The sequence below is a fragment of the Nicotiana tabacum genome, chromosome 14 (assembly GCF_000715075.1).
Source record: "Nicotiana tabacum cultivar K326 chromosome 14, ASM71507v2, whole genome shotgun sequence".
Classification (NCBI taxonomy): domain Eukaryota; kingdom Viridiplantae; phylum Streptophyta; class Magnoliopsida; order Solanales; family Solanaceae; genus Nicotiana; species Nicotiana tabacum.
Window position 1 is genome coordinate 78,810,507 of NC_134093.1, and position 23,286 is coordinate 78,833,792.

The following is a 23,286-nucleotide window of genomic DNA, read 5'->3' on the forward strand; positions in this document are numbered from 1 at the left end:
TCTGTCCCTGCACTGACCAATGAAGTCCTGGGGGTCCTCATGCTGCTCACCCTTGAAGATAGGAGGGTGTAGCCTAGTCCATCTGTCCAGTAGCTTCTGCGAATTGCCACCCGCAACTGACCTAGGCTCAGGTGCTGCTGCGGTAACTGGCTGGGCCCCGCCCACGGGTAGTGTACCCGGAGTTTGATATACTGCAGCTGAGTGCCCAGGAGCCTGAGCAGTAGGGGTCTGTGCTCCCCCTCCTGCCTGAGATATGGCTGGGTCTGCTAGAAATAAACCAGCCTGAGTCATAGTGACCATGAACTGCAACATACGACCCATGACCTCCTGAAAGCCCGGTGCTATCATGAAATCTACCGGGGCTGGCTCTGTAACAGGCACCTCGCCCTGCTCCTCCATGATTGGATCCTCCACTGGATCCGCTGGTGGTGCTACTTGGGCAGCTCTGGGACGCCCTCATCTCCTCTCTCGGGCTGGTGCCCCCCCGGCCTCTGCCTCGACCTCTATCAATGGGGGGAGTAGCTCTTCTCGGGTCTGGAATGTCCGATGTACGCGTCCTCACCATCTTTGAGAGAATAGAAGAATGAAACTTAGTATACCATCAACTACACGATAGGAGATGAATAAAGAGTAGTTTTCTAACACCGTATAGCCTCTCGAAGATAAGTACAGACGTCTCTGCACCGATCCGCAAGACTCTACTAGGCCTGCCCATTACTTGTGAGACCAATGTGAACCTAGTGCTCTGATACCATGTTTTCACGACCCAATTCTATTATAGGCCGTGATAGCGCCCAACTCCGTTATTAGGTAAGCCAATACTGATCAACTAGTGACTTCCCGCTTAGATAAATTTGTAAATGATAGCTTTTCCCTTATTTTTAAAAGAAAAAAGATTTAGGAGTTTCAATTTAAACATAAATAAATGGAAGCAAATAGTACAAATCGTAATTATATGAGCAAACCAAAACCATAAGTCTACTAGTGTATGTGCCAAGACCTGATGTCATAAGTATGTGGGCAATCTAGTAGAATATACAAAATAATGCTAGCCTACTATCTAAAAGGAAATAGACAGAAAATAAAAGACATAAGAGAGACTCCAGCTACTGCAGAATGGCTCAAAAGGACAGCTCACCGGAAAGTCTCGAGTTGGGAAATCAGTCTACGCGCCGGACTGGTGGCCAGATGCACCTGCCTCAAATCCTGTACAATCAAGTACAGAAGTGTAGCGTGAGTACATAAAAAATATGTACCAGTAAGTATCTAGTCTAACCTCAAAGAAATAGTGACGAGGGGTCGACTTCGACACTCACTAGGGCCAACAATATAATAATATGTGATTCTAAATAAGCATGATACACAAAACTAACAATAAACTCAGAGCAAGAAATAACTGTACAGTTCTTCCATCATATCTAAGAAACCAAAATACTTCCTTAATTTGAAACAAATGATCTCTAAAATAGTAAATTTATACCAATTATAAAAAGGGCTTCCATTTCTATTATCACACACAAATTCTACCGAGGACGTTCGGCTCGATCCAACATGAAAATGTAAACCGTGCACTGCCGAGGGTCGAATGATGCGAACCATAGATGCATCTATTAACCTACCGAGGCGAACGGCCCGCTCCCATGAGAGTAGTGGAAATAGTCACCCCTCTCGCGGAATATACTTGCGACGCAGTTAAATATAAATATAACGTAATGTTTCTCAATTCTTTTCAAAATATTAGTTTACTTGAAATCTTGAAATCCTCAACTTAGTTCCATTCAATGCAAATAAACAATTATGTTCAAATAATGGTACCCATAAAGCATGGTGTAAGCCTAGAACTACCCGGACATAACAATAATAGTAGCTACATACAGACTCTCGTCACTTCGGGTGTACGTAGCCCCTACAAATAATCATATATTAATTAAGTTCACCTATGGGAAATTTCTCTCTTACAAGGTTAGAAAAGAGACTTACCTCGCTTTAAGGCCTACTTTCCGGTCCAAGCTTATGCCCAAACCATAAATTTGGTGCCGAACAATCCAAAATTATCCAAATAATATAGAAACTAATCAATATAGGCTTAAAAGTTCATATCCCTACTATTTAAGTAATTTCCCAACCCTAAATGCAAGATTCCTAAAATTCACCTCCGAGCCCACGTACCCGGATTTCGGAAATTTTCAAAGAAAGTTGTTACCCATAACCTTAGGAACATAAATATATGATTTTCATTCAGTTCCATAACCATTTTCGTGGTAAAACTCCATTTTTATCAAAAACCTAGGTTTTCCTCTAAACCCATGATTTTCACCAATTTACATGTTATAATCTACCCATAAACTATGTATTAAACTCACATGAGGTAGAAATTACTTACCTCGCAAAGCTAGGTCGAAATCCCCTCCTTAAGAGCTCCCAAATCGCCCAAGAGTGTAAAAAATGACCCAAAAAATGCCTAAGTCTCGATTTTTAAACTCACTGCCCAAGTGTGCCTTCTTCGCAATCGCGGAAGAGGCCTCGCGATCACGAAGGCAAACAGCCCAGGCCCAGGAAACTTTTCCCATCGCGAACGCGACAAGAGCAATGCGAACGCGGAGGCTCGCTTGGCCTACCATACGCGAACGCGAGGGCTTCTTCGCGAACTCGAAGAACAAACAGCGGCCAGCTAGCTCAGCCTCTTCTATGCGAACGCGAGCTAGGTCACGCGAACGCGAAGGCTAGAGGGCCCAGACCTCCGCGAACACGGTCCTGCGCACGCGAACGCGAAGGGCAAAAGCTCCCCAGCCCACAGTACCCCAAATCCTTCATCGCGAATGCGAGGGTCTGACCGCGTTCGCGAAGAAGGAAACCAGAAGCAGAAATCTGGTGTGTTTTAACTCAACTTTGGGCGGTCCGAAATGCACCCGAGCCCCTCGGGACACCGTTCAACTACTCCAACAAGTCTATAAACATAATACAGACTTTCTCGAACTCTCAAAATGCGTAAATCAACAACAAAACCAAGAATCACACCCCAAAACTAAATTGAATCAACCTTTGAACTTCAAGTTTCTAAATCGGTCCGAACGCGTCGAATCATACTTATACTACTCTGAATGACACCAAATTTTGCGTGCAAGTATTAAATGACATTACAGAACTATTCCCGGTCTCGTAATTCCATTCGGACCTCGATAACATCAAAACCTACTCCAAACTAAATTTAAAGAATTTCAAAAACCTTCAAAAACTAACTTTCACTATTAGGCGTCGAAACGCTCCCGGGACATCCAAACCCCAATCCGAACATACGCCCAAGTCTGAAATCATCATACAAACCTATTGGAACCGTCAAATCCCAATTCCGAGGTCGTTTACTCAAAATGTTGACCGAAGTCAAACTTGGCCTTTTAAGCCAACCTTAAGGAACCAAGTGTTCTGATTTCAACCCAAACTCTTCCAAATCCCGAACCATCCATCCCTGCAAGTCATAAATCAGTAAAATCAAGTACGAGAAGCCTTATTTAGGGTAAAGGGGTTCTAGCAAGTAAACCGACCGGTCGGGTCATTACAACAACGTAGTAATATCGGGGAATGGTAAGATGCACCTGGATCTGCACAAAGACATGTGCAGAATCGTAGTATGAGTATACCTCAACGGTACCTAGTACGTGCCAAGCCTAACCTCAGTAGAGTAGTGATGAGGTCAGGTCAAGGCCCTACTGGAAATAATAAGAAACAAGGCAGAAGATATAATAATATAATGAAATGACTGAGAAGTGAACAATGAGAAATTACAGAAAGATAACAACACAGCAAATAGAGGTAAACAACAGGGGCACTCCCGAGGTACCGCCTTGTAGTCCCAAAAGTAAATGCACAACAGGGATGCTCCTGAGGTACTGCCTCATAGTCCAAAAAGTAAATATTCAACAAGGGCGCTCTCGAGGTACCGCCTCGTTATCCCAAAAGTAAATACATAACAGGGGGCACTCCCGAGGTACCACCTCGTAGTCCCAAAAGTACATATGTAATAAGGGAGCTCTCGAGGTACCACCTCATAGTCCCAAAAGTAAATACATAATAGGGGCGCTACCGAGGTACCGCCTCGTAGTCCCAAAATAAATATGCAACAGATAACCGATGGGACAATGAAATTACAGCAAGGAATCCTACAGTTAAAGACTGAATACGAGATCAAGGAAGCAGGAAATCTAACTAAGCATGTTGCACAAATTGCATGTAAGAGATAAGACACGTAGACATGCGAATTTTGGCTAAACATGATGACTACACATGCTAGAGTAACTCAGTTAAGGAATTGAAAAGAAAACCACTTAGCAAGAACCGGATTTTCAACATTTAACCCGAGTACACACTCGTCACCTCGCATACACGGCCTTCACGTATTGCAAATATAATAACAGTACCAAACCTAATGGGAGTCTCCCCCACACAAGGTTAGGCAAGTTACTTACCTCAAATCTCGCTCAATCGATCAATAAGAATTCCTTTCCCTCGACTTTCCAACTCTGATCAGCTCGAATCTAGCTAAAACAATTACATACTACAAATATAAATATAAGAAACTAATTTAAATTATAAATCTACGACTTTAGCAAAGAATTGGAAAATCGCTCCAAAAAGTCAACCCGAGCCCACGTTTCGAACCCGACCAAAATCATAAAATCCGAGCACCCATTCGATAACGAGTCCAACCATACAAGAATTACTCAAATTGCCTTTCAAATCCCCGAAATACCATCACAGGTGCGGATTCCACTTATGGCCAGGATTTCTGCTTCTGCGTGCGATCCCGCTTCTGCGAAGCAGCTCCCCTTCTCTTATTTCCGCATCTGCGGTTGTCCTTCCGTAAATGCGACTCTGCTTCTGCGGTCATTAACGCGCACCTGCGGCCATTGCCACACTCAGCCTTTTCCGCTTCTGCGCCGGCATGCTCGCTTCTGCGAGCTCGCACCTGCGAGCAAAATGCCGCAGGTGCGATTGCACCAGAAGGCAAAAATTTTCAAGATTTGCTTTAAGTCCAATTTTTGTTCCGTAAATCATCCGGAATCCACCCGAGGCCCCTGGGACATCAACCAAATATACCAATAAGTTTCAAAACATCATAAGAACTTAGTCGAGACATCAAATCACATCAAACAACACTAAAAACACGAATTGCACATTGATTCAAGCCTAATGAACTTTAGAATTTCTAACGTCTACATTCGATGCTGAAACCTATCAAATCAAGTCCGATTGACCTCAAATTTTGCACGCAAGTCACAATTGACATTTCAGACCTACTCTAACTTCCAAAATCGGAATCCGACCCCGATATCAAAAAGTTCACTCCCTGTCAAACTTTCCAAAAATCATCCAATTTTCCAACTTTTGCCGGTTAACACCGAAATGACCTACGGACCTCCAAATCAACATCCGGACATGCGCCTAAGACCAAAATACCCTATTGAGCTATTGGAACCGTTGAAACTCTATTCCGGAGTCGTCTTCATACAATTCAAACTACGGTCAATTCCTATGACTCAAACTTCCATTTTAGGGACTATGTGTCCCATTTCACCCCGAAACAAAAACTCAAACCTCCCGGTAAGTCACATAACCGTAGATTGAAATAGAGGGAGCAATAAATAGGGATTCGGGGCTAATACTCTCAAAATGATCGGCTGGGTCATTACACGGGGCCTCATCCAAATATACCAACAAGTTCGTAAACATAAAACAGACTCGCTCAAACCCTTAGAACGCGTAAAACAACATCAAAATTAAGAATCACACTCCAAACCAAATCGAATCAACTTATGAATGTCAAGTTCTTCAAACTTGCTCTGAACGCGCCGAATCATACATAAACTACTCGGAATGACACCAAATTTTGCGTGTAAGTCTTACATCACCATACAGAATTATTCTCGGGCTCGGAATCCCAAACAAACCTCGATAACACTAAAACCAACTTCAAACCATATTTAATTAACTTGAAAAACCTTTAATGTGCCAACTTTCAATATTAAGTGTTGAAATGCTCTCGGGTCATCCAAAATCCGATCTGAACATACGCCCAAGTCCAAAATCATCATACGAACCTATTGGGACCACCAAATCCCGATTTCGAGGTCGTTTACTACAAATATTGACCCAAGTCAAACTTAACCCTTTTAGGCCAATAATAAGGAACTAAGTGTTCCGATTTCAACCCGAACCCTTCCAAATCCCGAACTAACCACCCCCGCAAGTCATAAAATAGTAAAAGTACATACGGAGAGTCTTATTTAAGGGAATGGGAATCTAGAAAGTAAAACGACCGGTCGGTCGTTACGGATATTTGAATCTGCCAATAACCAGATTTTAAATCAAAATTTGAAAATATTATGGCATCATGTAATCTATCAAGTAAATCCTTTTTATTAGAAATCAGATATCTAATCCAATTTTAAAACTTTATTAAGGGGCTTATAATTGATAACTAATCTTGGAATTCCTCGTTCCTGTTCAACATGTTTATTAACATAAAAGGCTGTACATGACAATTTAGACTTTGAAGGTCTTATAAGACCTTTTTGCAGCAAAGAATTTATTTCTTTTTTGCATAATTCCAAATATTCTGAATTTATTTGGCAAGGTCTAGCCTTTGTCGGAATATTATCTTTCGAAAATTCTTCTTCATAGGGAAGACTAACTATATGCTTTTCCCACTCCAAATTTAGTTTGGATGGTCACCACATATTTGCAATGAAAGCTGATTTTCAAAAGTTCAATTTTTTGTATAAGTTTTGGGTTTTGTAAATCTTTTGTAGTAGTAAGACTGCAAATTTTATTTTTCAAAAAATTAATTTGTCTATTTTTTGCAGTGATATCAGACATTTCATTTAAAAATCTTTGAAATGGTTGAGTTATAAAGTCAAAACTAATTTTTTCATTATTAAAAGTTTTCGTAGAACCTTGGGCATCCCATCTAGTAAATGGAATTATATGATGGAAAAATGGGACTCCTAATATGATGTCATGTGAAATGTCTTTTACCAAAATAAATGTTTCAGGTATGCAAACCTTATTTTGGAAAATATAAGCTTTTGGTAATTTATAAGAAATACTCATTCTATATCCATTAGCATTTTTTTAATTTGTGAGTAGTCTTATAAAAATATCTCGAAAGGTATTATTCCTTCTTTTATACAACTTAAATCTGCACCATAATCAAATAAAGCAGTAAACTCTTTTTTGAAATTATAATCTATTAAAAGATACTATTAAAAAATTTTGAGTATTAAATAGCTGGAGTTTTCGTAAAAACTCATTATCCTCCATATTAACTACTCCTAAGAAATTAATTTTTACGGCATCCTTAGAGGTACCATCATTAGTATTATCAAACTCTCTTCAGTAATATCAGTACTGAATTCATGACTTATGGCAATATTGGATCTTTCTAATTTAAAAATTCTCTTATCTAAGGCTATGTTTGAAGCCTTTAAGTCCGAGATTTCTCCTTTGAGATTATTAATCTCATTCCTTAGGTCTTGAATAGTAGTTGGCCTATCAATGGCCTGAGATTTTTCTTTTAAAATCCTTTTAACATCGGACATAGTATATGGTCCCTTTTTTGAAGGAATTTCTTCAATCTCTGGACTTGTAGGTATTTTGTCCATCTTATCAATAATCTGGGATCTCAATTCAGGGTCCTAAATAACCCTAAGAAATTCTAATAAATGATCATTAGTCATGACATTAACTTCTAAGTCCTTAAATTGAGAATAAATACTATAAAACTCATCATCTATGTTATTATTACAACATTGATCTTGCTTGCAAGGTCCACATTCATCACTTGTTTTTGTCTTCCTCTTGTAGAACACTTAAATCTTCATCAGTTGATGAATCTCCTCCATAACTACTCTCTTGATCAGAATTATCTGGAGAAGAATTTAGAAGAATCTTATATAAAGAGTCCTTAATGTTATCATCTATATCAAGGTTCTTAATCTTATCCTAGACTTTGAAATCTCTAGCATAATGACCTACCCTACCACATTTGTAGCAAGCATTAGGCTTCTTAGATTTTATAAAATCTTTCCTATGCTTATAAGCACTCCTTCTCTTTTTCCTCCACTCAGATCTTTTATCAAAAGATTATCTATTCTTTTTATGTCTATAAAACTCTTTTTTATGTCTATGAGACACATTTTTATTCTTAGGGATATCTATGGTAAATTGTTCACAGAATTCCCCTAGCTGTTGTCTTTCATTAACACGATGCTTCTTGATTTCCTATTTAGTTTAATCTCATTACATAAAGCTAAACCTTCCTGTGTACATACACTATTAAGTTTTCCATAGGAATATCTATTATAATCTATATTCATTGTTATTCCACGAAGAGCTTTTCTAACCCTTTTAGCAAAGAGTGTTGGGAGTCCACTGATGTTTGGCATATTTCGATATGTGTTGATGTTACTTTACCCATATTTTAACCGCTTTTTGATGCTATTTGATCTTTAAAATGCCCAACATGGTGTAATTATTGGTTTGATGACTAATTAAGTTATGTGTGATGATTTAAGGTGTTTGGAGTGCAAAATATGAAGAAAAGGTGGTCTAGCCAGAGGAAGAAGGGTTGGATGCGTCGCATCCAACCTAGAAAAACTACATCTTTCGTGCACCCTTAGCAGTGAAGTCAGCCCATAGCGTCCGCCATAGCATCCGAGACTGGGAAGTAGAAGAGAAGGGTGGATGCGTCGCATCCACCCTCGCATGCAAAGCTGAGAAATAGAGGACAAGGTGGATGCGTCGCATCCACCTTCGCAGGCAAAAATTGAAATGGAGGACAAGGTGGATGCGTCGCATCCACCTTAGCATCAATCCCTGAAGCCGATTTGGACTAGGAATAGGAGAGCTTTGGCCCACGACTTTTGTACGCAATATATAAGCTAAAAACGCCTCTTTTAGGTTATCTAACATATTGGGAAGGGGGAAAAAGCCACGACAAAGCTGTGGAGGCCGGAATTCATCAAGTTTCATCTTTCTCCCACCAAACTTAGTAATTTTTATGTTTCTTTATATGATTTGTTGTTTGGCTACCATGTCTATGTGGAGCTAAACTTCACGTTCTAGGGTTGTGGTTCTTTCATGACTATTGTTATTCGGATATTGATTTTGACTTCTTGATTTATCATATTAGTTTATTTATTCAATCTTGCACTTAATTATTTAATTGCTTGATCACCAATTGAATATTATCTACGAATCTAAAATTGAACTCGAAAGTGGGAATTCTATATTGCATATAGGATTGAGTAGGGCAAGTTCTTGAACTCGGGCATCGGGGAACGGATTCGTGGTTAGGATAGACATATACCTAATTGCCTTGCTTGGTTGATTTACAGGAATTATAAATGCGTTCTTGTTGATTCTCACTCCATAGACATATAGGCGTTAAGTTAGCTGGAATAGGCGAGTAAGAACTCGACAGATTCTTATGAGCAATATTAACCCTGTCAACCAATAAGCTAGATAAATTAGTCGGTCAATTCAATTGAAGAATACAATAGGATTGTTAGATAGACCATAACCCTAGATCGTTTTCATTACATTGATATCATTAAAATCTGCTCTTTCTCTGTTCAATGTTTATTATTTATATTTTTCTTATTTAATTAGTTGGAATAAAATATTTTTAGATTTAATTCTTGTTTAGATAATTAGGATAGTCTAATTTAGTTAATAGTTAATCATAAGTCCTCGTGGGTTCGACATCCGACTTTTAGTCACTTTATTACTCGACGACAGCGTATACTTGCGTGAGTGTGTTTGGTCGCAACAAGTTTTTGGCGCCGTTGCCGGGGACTTAGAAATTAGCTATTTTTCTAGATTAGACATTTTTTTTATCTATTCATGTTTTTTTTTTATTATTTTATTTTAGTTAGTATTTTTTATTTATTTTAGCATGGCATCTTGGAATAAAAATTGTTCGAATGATGGTTATTCTTATTTTGATGATCCTTGTCCATATTGTGGAGGACCCCACTGGTGGAAAAATTGTCAGAATGTTCCCAGGAGCGAGTTGTGCGTACAATCTCAATCCTTTGAGTGGAATATTTGTAATATGTGTGGTGGTCAAGATGGCCATTGGGATGGTTGTCCTAATTTTGTTCATCCTTCTCTGAGCCCTTATTATGATCTTTCTAATGATGTTTCTGAGTTTGATAGGGGCAATGAAGTGCAGGATATGGAGCCTGATGCATATATTAGGGATATTCTGAGGCAAGTAGCAGAGCAACAGGATGAACTCAAAAAAGATATGAAAAGAATGAGGGCAGCAATCACAAGAATGAAGGCCAATATGGAAGAATTGAATGAAGAGAGCGAGTACCAGCAAGAGAAAATTTTTGAAAAAGAGGAGATTTTGAGCCAAACTTGGCTAGCAGAACAGGCTGAAAAGTTAGAAATATATGAAGCTCAACATGAGGAACATACTGATGGGATGAGACACTTTATAGAGGGAAGATCTAAACTGGGACAAGGGATCTATAAATTTGTCACTACTATTCACGACTTGCAAGATAAATTAAATGCAAAGGTTGTTGCGTCTATCGCCCAATAAAATAGTAATGAGTTGTCAGAAGCTGAAAAGGAGCTTATACGCCAAATTGAGGAGCTAAAAGTGGAGAGCCAATCATTCGAGCATATTTCTGTTGATGATGCCCATGTTAAGAAAAGTACACTAGAGCCATGCGAGGTAGCAGATAATGTTATATTTGAAGACTCTAATGTGTGCACATATGAGGATATAAATAGTAATACAATTCTAAAGTTGGGGCGTGTTGGTCCTCATTCTAAATATTTTTCGACATTGTATTTGGATGATGACATGAAAATCGAGTCATCTAAGCCTTTGGAGGAGTCAATGGAAGAGGAACATGATGCCTATATTTTTGAATTTGTCATGCCAAAAAGCAAAAAATACATTCCTCATCTAAAGGCCGAGAAGTGTAGAGTGAAAAATTTATTACTTGGCCTGGTTATCTTTGTAGCCCCACCACTGGAGCATAGCCGCAAACTGGATGCCATGTTAGGGGCTCAATTCATAAGTTCGAGGTGGAGGCAAAAAGTGGTTCACGTCGTGCCACTACGTTAAATCAGGCGCTTGTTGGGAGGCAACCCAGATTTACTGCTTTCTTTTATTTTTGTTTACTTTTTATTTTATTTTATTTTTATTATTTTGTAGTATTTATTTTTGTTTTGTAGGATTATGAGCATAGGAAGCAAAGCCATTAGAAGAGTGCAAAAGTGAGCTAGATGGTGAGGACTAAGTGTGGGGTGCCCACACAAAGGACGATGTCTGGGGGAAGTCTGAGTACCTCGTGAGCCGCTATTGCTTCGGCCTTTGGCCTACCAGGGAGTCTCGTTTACCCTCTTATTATTTATAATGTGCATTGAGGACATTGCAAAATTTTAAGTATGGGATGAGGAGATCGTTTGGATGAGTTTCTGTGCTATTTTAGCTTAGTTGTAGTACTCATTCTTAAGTGTAGTAGCTTTTGTGAAAAAAAAAAAGAAATTAAAAAAAAAACGAAAAAGTAGAAAAATTGGACTTTTCCCGACGATTGATCTCCTAGACAGTTTTCTTGAGGGATTAAAGTCTAAACAAAAATTCAAAATATGTCTTTTAGCTTTCTTTAGGTAGTAATAATCCCCTGTGGTTTTTCTTTGTGCCTCGGTTCTTTTCCATGGGATGTAGTTTGAACCGGGTAGTTTTTTTCTTTCCGAGTAGATTAGGAATTTAGGGAATAAAAGGAGCAAGAATGATGAACCTAGGCGCCCTTGACTTGTTTGATAGTAACATATTTATACTTTCGCATGTGTAGTATCTTCTGTATGATTTGAATTTATTGATGATGCCTTGTTAAATTGGATAGCATGTTTTGTGGCGCCTATGTTCGTTTACATGACTTATGTTCACCTTGCGCTTAATGCTTAATATCTCGTTGCTCCGTGAATACTTGCATTGTTTGAGAGTCGGAATGTGACCGTCCTTAATGAGTCATGTGCCATGTGTGGTAAGGTTTTTGTGTAGTCCATGTAGTGTACTTGTGTCTAGAACTTGCCCAGTATGTGAGTTGAAGCGAAATTTTAGGTGATGCTCGGTTTGAAAAATGATTTTAGGCTTTCTTTGATCTTTTTGAGCTTATTGCTTATCACAAATAAAATCTATCCCTAGTTAACCCTTTTGAGCCTGTAGACCTTTTATTTGGTACCCACATTACAAGCCTATACCCTTTTTATTCTTAATTGACATTGTTTTGATCCTTTTACCTCTTAAAGCACTTTAATTGTTAGATGAGCGCTAAAAGAAGTAAGAAGGGACTAAGTGTGGGGTGACTTTTGAGTGGAACCAATGAAAGAAAGAAGGGTGCACTTATTTTGTAAAATAATACACCACTAGCGGAAATTAAAAGAAAAAAAAAAGAAGAGAAAAATCTGGAAAAAAAAAGAAGGAAAAATATAGATGAATAAATTGTTGTCTTGTTCTTGCTAGTGGGTATGAATTAAAGTAGTGCTTAAAGAAAGAGGAAATATTGTTGGGGTGATATTATTTGTGAAATTGAAAGGGTGTTGAAGAATTCGCGCTTAAGTTATTTGATGATGTGTTAAAGTGCTTAGGAGGGTGAATCACTATTCCTTAAATATATCCTACACGTCCCTTAGCCCACATTACAACCATGAAAAAGTCCTAATTGATTTTAGATCGAGCGAGCTTACATTAGTAGAGATTTACATTAAGGGCAAGCCTATGGTACCAACTACATGCATGTGACTTCTTTTGTGAGAGTGAGCGATTTTCTTTGTGAGCATGAGATTCGAATGTGTGGATTGATTCTACTCTCTCTGCTTTTGTTGTGAGGTCACATGGTTTCACTAGGGATAGGTAACGTTATTAGACTTTTCTATGATGTTGGGTGTTCAAGCCATGAGTGCATTGTGACATTGAGTCGGTTTTTGAGGTTAGGATTGTTGTGAGCATGTTGTCTTTGTTCGAATATTTTTAAAGAATGGCATAAGAAAAGGGAAGTGTGTTGATGCATAGTCTAGAGCCTAATTGTTGCAAATAACCACGGTCATAGGTGCAGTGTGCTTTGAATGATAAGAGCTTAATTTTGTTTCGTCTACTATATGATGGTTTGTTCGAGGACGAACAAAGGTTTAAGTGTGGGGTAGTGATGTTTGGCATATTTCGATATGTGTTGATGTTACTTTACCCATATTTTAACCGCTTTTTGATGCTATTTGATCTTTAAAACGCCTAACATGATGTAATTATTGGTTTGATGACTAATTAAGTTATGTGTGACGATTTAAGGTGTTTGGAGTGCAAAATATGAAGAAAAGGTGGTCTAGCCAGAGGAAGAAGGGTTGGATGCGTCGCATCCAACCTAGAAAAACTACATCTTTCGTGCACCCTTAGCAGTGAAGTCAGCCCATAGCGTCCGCCATAGCATCCGAGACTGGGAAGTAGAAGAGAAGGGTGGATGCGTCGCATCCACCCTCGCATGCAAAGCTGAGAAATAGAGGACAAGGTGGATGCGTCGCATCCACCTTCGCAGGCAAAAATTGAAATGGAGGACAAGGTGGATGCGTCGCATCCACCTTAGCATCAATCCCTGAAGCCGATTTGGACTAGGAATAGGAGAGCTTTGGCCCACGACTTTTGTACGCAATATATAAGCTAAAAACGCCTCTTTTAGGTTATCTAACATATTGGGAAGGGGGAAAAAGCCACGACAAAGCTGTGGAGGCCGGAATTCATCAAGTTTCATCTTTCTCCCACCAAACTTAGTAATTTTTATGTTTCTTTATATGATTTGTTGTTTGGCTACCATGTCTATGTGGAGCTAAACTTCACGTTCTAGGGTTGTGGTTCTTTCATGACTATTGTTATTCGGATATTGATTTTGACTTCTTGATTTATCATATTAGTTTATTTATTCAATCTTGCACTTAATTATTTAATTGCTTGATCAACAATTGAATATTATCTACGAATCTAGAATTGAACTCGAAAGTGGGAATTCTATATTGCATATAGGATTGAGTAGGGCAAGTTCTTGAACTCGGGCATCGGGGAACGGATTCGTGGTTAGGATAGACATATACCTAATTGCCTTGCTTGGTTGATTTACAGGAATTATAAATGCGTTCTTGTTGATTCTCACTCCATAGACATATAGGCGTTAAGTTAGCTGGAATAGGCGAGTAAGAACTCGACAGATTCTTATGAGCAATATTAACCCTGTCAACCAATAAGCTAGATAAATTAGTCGGTCAATTCAATTGAAGAATACAATAGGATTGTTAGATAGACCATAACCCTAGATCGTTTTCATTACATTGATATCATTAAAATCTGCTCTTTCTCTGTTCAAAGTTTATTATTTATATTTTTCTTATTTAATTAGTTGGAATAAAATATTTTTAGATTTAATTCTTGTTTAGATAATTAGGATAGTCTAATTTAGTTAATAGTTAATCATAAGTCCTCGTGGGTTCGACATCCGACTTTTAGTCACTTTATTACTCGACGACCGCGTATACTTGCGTGAGTGTGTTTGGTCGCAACATCCACCAATAAATTTGGACTTCCAGTGAGTACTATTACACTTTGGTAATTCCATTACTCTAGATAGAAAAACATCTTTATACCACCTAAAAGATGTTAGAGTCTTACATCTAGGGTTTTGGAGCATAGTCCTTAAGATCTCACTATTGTCTGACCATCTTCTTGAGAAGTATTCTATAATATTAAAAACTAAATAATAGAAAGAGTTTTGAACATTCTGTCTATTTTCTACTTTTACGGCACTCATTTATTTCTACGCATTTTTCATTTTTTAAATAATTATCCTACCAGCCTTTCAATTGGCCAGTAAAACCTGCTACTATCATGTCAACAATGGTTTTCTCGGAATTCTTATTAACCTTGCAGATAGTGTTGTACATAAGCATTCTATGTACTTGAGTATAAATTTGGTGGACAGTAAAACCATCTATGTTCCATTCATAGATTTATGTACCGTTATAACTTTGTGAGTAATGACTAAAATCAGGTTCCTCTAAGAGTACATCTTGAGGAGTTGGCCCAGGATAATAGAACATCCTTTGGACCGGTTTTTGGGCAAATTTTTCTGAGATCTTATTTATCTCATCATGGACTTTTAGTCTACTATCCTCATAAGATAGATGATCTAAATTTAAAGGACTAAGTTTGAATCATTCAAATTTTTCATCTAATAATTTCTCCAGGTCCTCTAGACTTTTTAACTTAAAGTCTTTTACCTCAGGAGGAGGTTGGATACTTGCGGTAGCAATTTGCTCTTTACCTTTTGTAGTATCCTTCCTAGATATTTTCTGGACTTCTGTTATTAATTTGTCCAGTCTTTCATTAATACAAATAATTTTTTCACCCAGAATACTAATATAAATATTCGTGTAATTATTCTACGTGAGCATAGTATTCAAATTCTTAGCAGTAATTTGTATCATCTTCAAATAATTTTGAAAAAGCTGTAAAATAAATTACTTTATCTTTTTCTCCCATTTGAAAGGAGCTTTGTGGGGCAAAAACTGATTTAGTGATTTCACCATTAGTGAGTTTATAATCTCTTTCTAACATAGAAAAATAACTATCAACATATTTAGACATAAACCATGGTACAAAAGCAATCATTTTATTGTCACCACTAATATCATTATAAAAATAATTTTAGAAGAAAGTTATTAATTTCTCATCGAAATTGTCAAAAAATAAAATTTCTGAAAAGTTCCCATCTGGTTTTTTAAATTCTTCTGAAATCAATTTTCTTGCCGCCGAACCCGGACTAAAATCTATTTGGTTTCTATCCATTTAAACCATTGGAAAAATCCATTTCGGATTCAGTTGGATCAGGAATAGCACTAGCAATATTATCTGTGCTAATTTTTATGACCTATATTCTATTATTATCTCTAATTTGTGATGAATGGGGAATTAATACGTTAAAGGAGAGGGAATATACTCATCCAGAACAGAAAGTGGTGTCGTCGTAAAGTATTCCCTGTAGCTCCGTTATAGCGATCCTACGTAGAAATGGTATCAGACCCGTGGCTAGGAGTAGAAATATGTCACGACCCAAAATCCACTATAGATCGTGATGGCACCTAACGCAGTCGTCAGGCAAGCCAACGGTGATTGATCAATTTGATTACTCATTTTCATTACTTTAGAAATCATGAATTTTTAATAAGGAAGGAAATTTATACTTTTAAATCCTCGGGAACGTAAAAAATTTGTAGTTTATGAGAAAAATGAAAGGCGGTGATAATAAATAGAACCGCAAGCATCAACTAGTATATCCCAAAACCCAGTGTCACAAGTATATGAGCATTTACTAGGGAGTACAATAATAATAAAATATCTGTCTAGGATGTAAATGAGACAGGATAAAATAAAGAGTATGATGGAGACACCATGGACTACGATGCGTAGCCTGCAATGCAACTCACATAAAGTCTGCTCAACAGGTGCGCCTACGCGCCAAGATGATCATCAAATGAACCTGTCAGATCCTGCACATTTAGTGTAGAAGTACAATATGAGTACGTAAATCAACTCGTACCCAGTAAGTATCTAGCCTAACCCCAGAGAAGTAGTGATGAGGGGTCGACATAGACACTTACTAGAGGTCCAATGAAAAATTATAATAAAACAATAAGCAGATGTGAAGCACACAACCATAATGGGGTAAATCTATAAGTTACCTAATCTTCCAAATATTTCTTTTAAAGTACGAATTTCTCAGTCTTGTATTCTACCTCATCAGCTCAGATGTATCAAGTACCAGTAACAAACGGATAAGAAGTACCATGTAAAATACCGGGTATCAGTGGAAGGATAATCTCGTAAAGGTTCAGACTACCGGCGATATAACGCACGATTATGCCAAGGTCGAGCGGCACGAACCATAGATGCATCTATTATACTGTCGAAGCATTCGGCCTGGTCCACAAGAAAGGAAGGAAGTTATCGAATTACGAGACACATGCTTACAATTCAATACATTAGCACAAAGTGAATATAATCTTTACCGTTTCTCAAATAACTAGCTAACAACTCAAGGTGATAAGGCTCGGCCTAGTATACATATATTTATTTCTAAATCAATTTCAATTATAAGTTCAAATAATTAAGCCAGCAGAATGAGTTCAAATAATTCAAATATTACATGATAAGGTCCTAAGTCTACCTGGACATAAAATATGTTTTAGCTACGTACAGACTCTCGTCACCTCGTGCGTACGTAGCACCCACAACTAGTATCACATAGCAATTTCATCACCTAGGGGTAGTTTCCCACTAAAAAGGTTAGATAGGAGACATACCTCGCTCTAAAGTTTCATAACCGGCTCTAACGCCTCTCTAACTCCTCAATTCGAAGCCAAACGTTCCGAGGCTAGTCAAACAACGTGCAAAACAATCAAAATATACTCCAATGCTTACAATTTATAAAACTTTCCAACTTTGCTCGAAAAGTCAATAATGTCAACCCTCGGGCCACGTGCCCGAATTTCAAAATTATTCCAAGATAAACTTTACCCATAACATCAGAAACTAAAATATATAATTTATTCCAAGTTCTATGTCCAATTTCGTAGTCAAAATCCAAAAATATCAATTTCTTGGTTTCTTTCAAAATATCACAATTTCTACTTATTTCCATGTTTAAATCCATATATAATCCATGTATTTCACTAAAATGTTGTGGGAATTATTTACCTTGCAATGGTTGATGAGAATCTCCCCTTGAAACCCTCTAAAAATCGCCCAAGCCAAGAGAGAATGAAAGAAAATGGGCCAAATCCCGTATAAAATCAAGTCTGCCCAGCGCTGCCTCACATCTGCGGTCCCATGGTCGCTTCTATGGCAATCGCTTCTACGACATCAAGCTCGAACCTGCGAGAATCCAGCCAAGGTAGCCAACTGCATCTACTACCCCTCCAGCGCTTTTGCGCCAATGCTTCTAAGATGCCTCATCCGCAGGTGAGGCCCCGCTTCTGCGAAAAATCGACCACATCTGCGGTCCCAGCCTTCCCCTACTAAATCAGCTTTTGCTCTAGCCTAGCCGCTTCTGCGGAGTCGCATCTACAACTCTTATTCTGTAGGTGTGATTGCATCAGTACCCAGGCCCTTCAGCAATGCAACCAAGCTCCAAAGTGATCCGTGACTCATCAGATACACACCCGAGGCCCCCAGGACCCCGTCCAAACTTACCAACAAGTCCCAAAATATGAAACGACCTGCTCGAGGCCTCAAATCACACCAAACAACATCAAAACTATGAATCGACAATCAAAATCCTTCTTTAAATTTTCAAACTTCCAAACTTCGACAAACGCGTCCGAATCATATTAAAACATTCCGGAATGACGCCAAACTTTATGCACAAGTCACAAATCTCGATACGAACCTACGCCATGGCTCAAAACCCCAAACGGACATCGATAACATAAAAATTCACTTCAAGCCAAACTTAGAAAATTCTAAAACCTTCAAAATGCCAACTTTTCAAAATAAGTGCCGAAATGCTCCCGGGCCACCCGATACTCAACCTGAACATACGCTAAAGTACGAAATCATCATACGAATCTATTGGAACTTTTAAATTCCAATTCTGAGGTCGTTTACTCAAAAGTCAGAGCTTAGTTAATTCTTCCAACTTAAAGCTTTCGAAATTAGAATTTTCCATCCGAAACAACTCTGAATTTCTTGAAATTCAATTCCAACCACATGTATAAGTCATAAAACATGAAGTGAAGCTACTCAAGGCCTCAACCCGCTGAACGACATGCTAGAGCTCAAAATGACCGATAGGGTCATTAAATTCTCCCCCACTTAAACATACATTCGTCCTCGAACGTGCTAAGAATTACTCTGGAGTTGCCCCGAAATTACTGTTCAACACCTTGTACATCTACCCGTGCCAACAGAACCCAGTTGAGCATATTAGCCCGAGCCAGACTGAAGATTCTCCCTTTTTATTTAGTCAATAAGCCTTAGAACCAAATTCCAACCTCTGAATTCCTCTACGAGACCTGATTCTAACATATGAACACTGTTTCAATCTCCACACTCTGAACCCACACATGATTATGCACCCATGCTGACATCACACAATGTACCGCATCACTCATTTGCCTAAGGCAACCTTTCCCAATCACAATAGCTGTAAATTCACTGACCCGACGCCCGTAGTATACCTTATAACACATATAAGCCCGGTTTCAATCCTCACAATACTGCCACGATGTAAGAGATGTGTAGAAACTCATAACCACCTGCCGAATCAACAAATCATGGAGTCTCTTCTACTGATAGGAACCATTACCTGATTCTGAGCTGAATAACGATATTTGCTCTTTAATATACCTTATATAAATTTGATTGCACTGATTTCAGGTCAAATAATCCCGTCCCACCTAGTACACGCTGCTCGGGCAATAAGCCACCTCAACACCGCCAAAAATCTCATATGACGCCATCAATACGCCAACAAGCTACAAACTCGAATATGATACATAAGGAAAATCGAACTCTGGGAAAAGAACTACTCGGCCTGCGTAACGAATAAAATGGTCAAACCGATATTATGAACCCTTCTCAGAATATGAGAAACAAAATACACAAGAATAGATATAGGAAACCGTACTCAACATCTCATTGTTGCGGCATGCAACCCGATCCACACATGGTACTGTTGTAGCATCCAAACTGATCCAAACATGATACCATTACAGCATGTAACCCTATCCAAACAACAAACCTGTAGCGGCGTGCCACCCGTTCCGCACATAACAATAAATAAGGAAGTACCCATCAAGATAAAATATTTATACCTACGTGTAATGACCCGGCCGGTCGTTTTGAGAGTTCTAGTCCCAAACCCCTATTTATTTATCCCTCTATTTCATTCTATCGTTATGTGACTTGCCGGGAGGGTTGGTTTTTGGTTTCAGAGTGAAATGGGACACACAGTCTCTAAAAATGGAAGTTTAAGTCATAGGAATTGACCGTAGTTTGATTTGTGTAAAGACGACTCCAGAATGGAGTTTCGATGGTTCTAATAGCTCCGTACGGTGATTTTTGTCTTATGAGCATGTCCGGATGTAGATTTAGAGGTCCGTAAGTCATTTCGGCGTTAATTATCAAAAGTTGGAAAGTTGGATTATTTTTAGAAAGTTTGATCTGGAGTGGACATTTAGATATCGGGGTCGGATTTTGATTCTGGAAGTGGGAGTAGGTCCATAATGTCAGTTATGACTTGTGTGCAAAATTTGAGGTTAATCGGACTTGATTTGATAGGTTTCGGCATCAGATGTAAAAGTTAGATGTTCTAAAGTTGTTTAGGCTTAAATCGATGTGCAATTCGTGTTTTAGAATTGTTTGATATGATTTTTAGCCTCGAGTAGGTTCGTTATGTGTTTTGGAGCTAGTTGGTATATTCGGACGGGGCCCCGAGTGTGAATTGGATGGGAATCGGATCATTTGTGGACTTGTTGGATTGCTGAAGGTGCCCAACTTCTGGTGTTTTCGCACCTGGGTAGGGAATGGCCGCAGGTGCGGGCTCGCAAAATTGAGAACCTTGTCGTAGATGCGGAATTAAGCATGCTCGTCTGGGGGTGCAAGAGCGGAAAACATTACGTAGAAATGGCTTCGCTTCTGCTGTGGAGAGGAGCGCAGGTGCGACAGCGTTCCGCAGGTACGTCCCTTGGGCCGCAGGTGCGTATGCGTAGATGCGAGCCACTTTCCACAGAAGTGGATTCTTTGGACTTAAGTGAAGTCTGCACCTGCGATGGTTTTCCGTAGGTGCAGAGCCACAGATGCGGCACCAAGGTCGCAGGTGCGGTTTAACTGGCAGAAAAGGGGAATTTTCGAGGGTTTTGATTCATATTTCATTTTGGGATTTTGGGATTTTGGGAGCTTGGTGAAAGACGATATTTCGAGGGATTTTCAGAGGAATTGTTGGGTTAAGAATTCCTAACTCGATTTTGGTTAAATTGCACTAATCTATCTTGGTTTTTATCATGCAATTAAGCATTGGAGCGGGAACAATTGGGAAAATTTGGAAAGCCTTCTTAGGCTAAAATTTAGGGATTTGAAAGGCGATTTGAGGTCGGATTTGAATAATTCTTGTATGGTTGGACTCGATATCGAATGGGTGTTCGGTTTTTATAATATTTGTCAGGTTTCGAAACGTGGGCTCGGGTCGACTTTTTCGAGCAATTTTTCAATGCTTTGCTAAATTCATAATTTCATTATTTAAATTAGTTTCATATAGTTATATTTATAGTATGAAATTATTTTGGCTATATTCTTGCCGATCAGAGACGGAAAATTGAGGGAAAGGCCTTCTTATTGATTAATTGAGCGAGGTTTGAGGTAAGTAACTTGTCTAACCTTGTGTGGGGGGAAATTCCCCTTAGGATTTGGTACTGTTATGGTAAATTGAAATACGTGAAGGCCATGTACGTGAAGTGACGAGTGCGTACTCAGGATAAATATTAAACATCCGATTTTCGCTAAGTAGTTTCCTTTTATTTCCTTAATTGAGTTACTCTAGCATGTGTAGTCGTCAAGTTTAGCCTAATTTCACATGTCTTATCTCTTATTTGTAATTTATACAACATGCATAGTTGAATTACCTATTTCCTTGATTCTGTATTCATTCTTTAACTGTAGGATTCCTTTCTTGTATCATCATTGTTTCAATTGTTATGTGTTTGATTTTGTGATTATTGTTGAGATAACTGTTCGTTATAGCACGAGGTTTCTGCCGTGCGGATTGTTATTGTGGCATGAGGTTTCTGCCGTGAAGATTGTTATTGTGGCACGATGTTTCTGCCGTGTGGATTGCTATTGTGGCACGAGGTTTCTTCCATGTGGATTGTTTTTGTGGCACATGGTTTCTGCCGTGCGGATTATTTTTGTGGCACGAGGTTTCTGCTGTGCGGGTTGTTAATGTAGCACGAGATTTCTGCCGTGCGGTTATTATTGTTTGCACAAGGTTTCTGTCGTGGCGTTGTGAGATATTTACTTTTGGGACTACGAGGTAGTACCTCGGGAGTGCCCTTGTTGTTTTCCTATGTTTGTTGCATTATTGTTGTTGTTGTTGTTGTTGTTGTTATTCCTTAACTTGTAAGATTCGTGCTTCCTTACGTGTAGTAATTGTCTTCTTTGATTCTGTGTTGTTATCTTCTGTGAATTTCTATTGTTACACTTCTATGTCATTTTATTATATCATTATATCTTCTGCCTTGTTTTTCCTATTATTTCTAGTAAGGCCCTGACCTGACGTCATCACTACTCTCATGAGGTTAGGCTTGGCACTTACTGGGTACCGTTGTGGTGTACTCATACTACGCTTTTGCACATGTTTTTGTGCAGATATAGGTGCATCCTATCAGCCTCGATATTGGTGTGCTATGTTGCTGCTTTTGAGACTTCAAGGTACACCTGCCCGTGTCCGCATGCCTCGGAGTCCCCTTCTATCACATTCTTTTCTGATTTCTTTACATCTTGATAGACAGTGATATATAGGATTGTTCAGTATTATATTTAGAGCTTGTGACTTATATCTCACCAGGTTTTGGGATTTTACGTATTGAGTTTTGATAGATTCTTTTTATGAAATTGTTGGGATGTTCAATTTTTAATCTCTTATTTAATGTGTCCGCATATTGATTAGGCTTACATAGTCTTAGAGACTAGGTATCGTCACGATATCCTACAGAGGGAATTTGGGGTCGTGACACTACGAAATGCCTGAATATCGACCACAAGCACGCCAACAGCAAAAATACAACCCTGGGAGACGGATAGCGCCATACGCTACAAAACTCAAGCACAATTAAGGTGTGATAAATGACCTGCATCTCGAGAGCCATCCTGCTCATATAACACCATAAGCCACGCGGGATCATAATACACGTGCGAATAATCCAGCCATCTCACAATGTACCTGGCACAATAGAGTATTACATGGAATAGCTGACGACGAAAATAACATCCAATGCCCAAAGACTCCTCCGTAAGCAATGCTATGCCGAATGAACACATCCGACCTAACGTAAATCTACTAGAGGACCTCATGCCTATTCCTCTTATCCCATACTGGGCTAATAACCTTCCAAGAATCCACAATAAACCTATTCATGACATACACGAACAATCGTCCAATCTGGAACAAACTT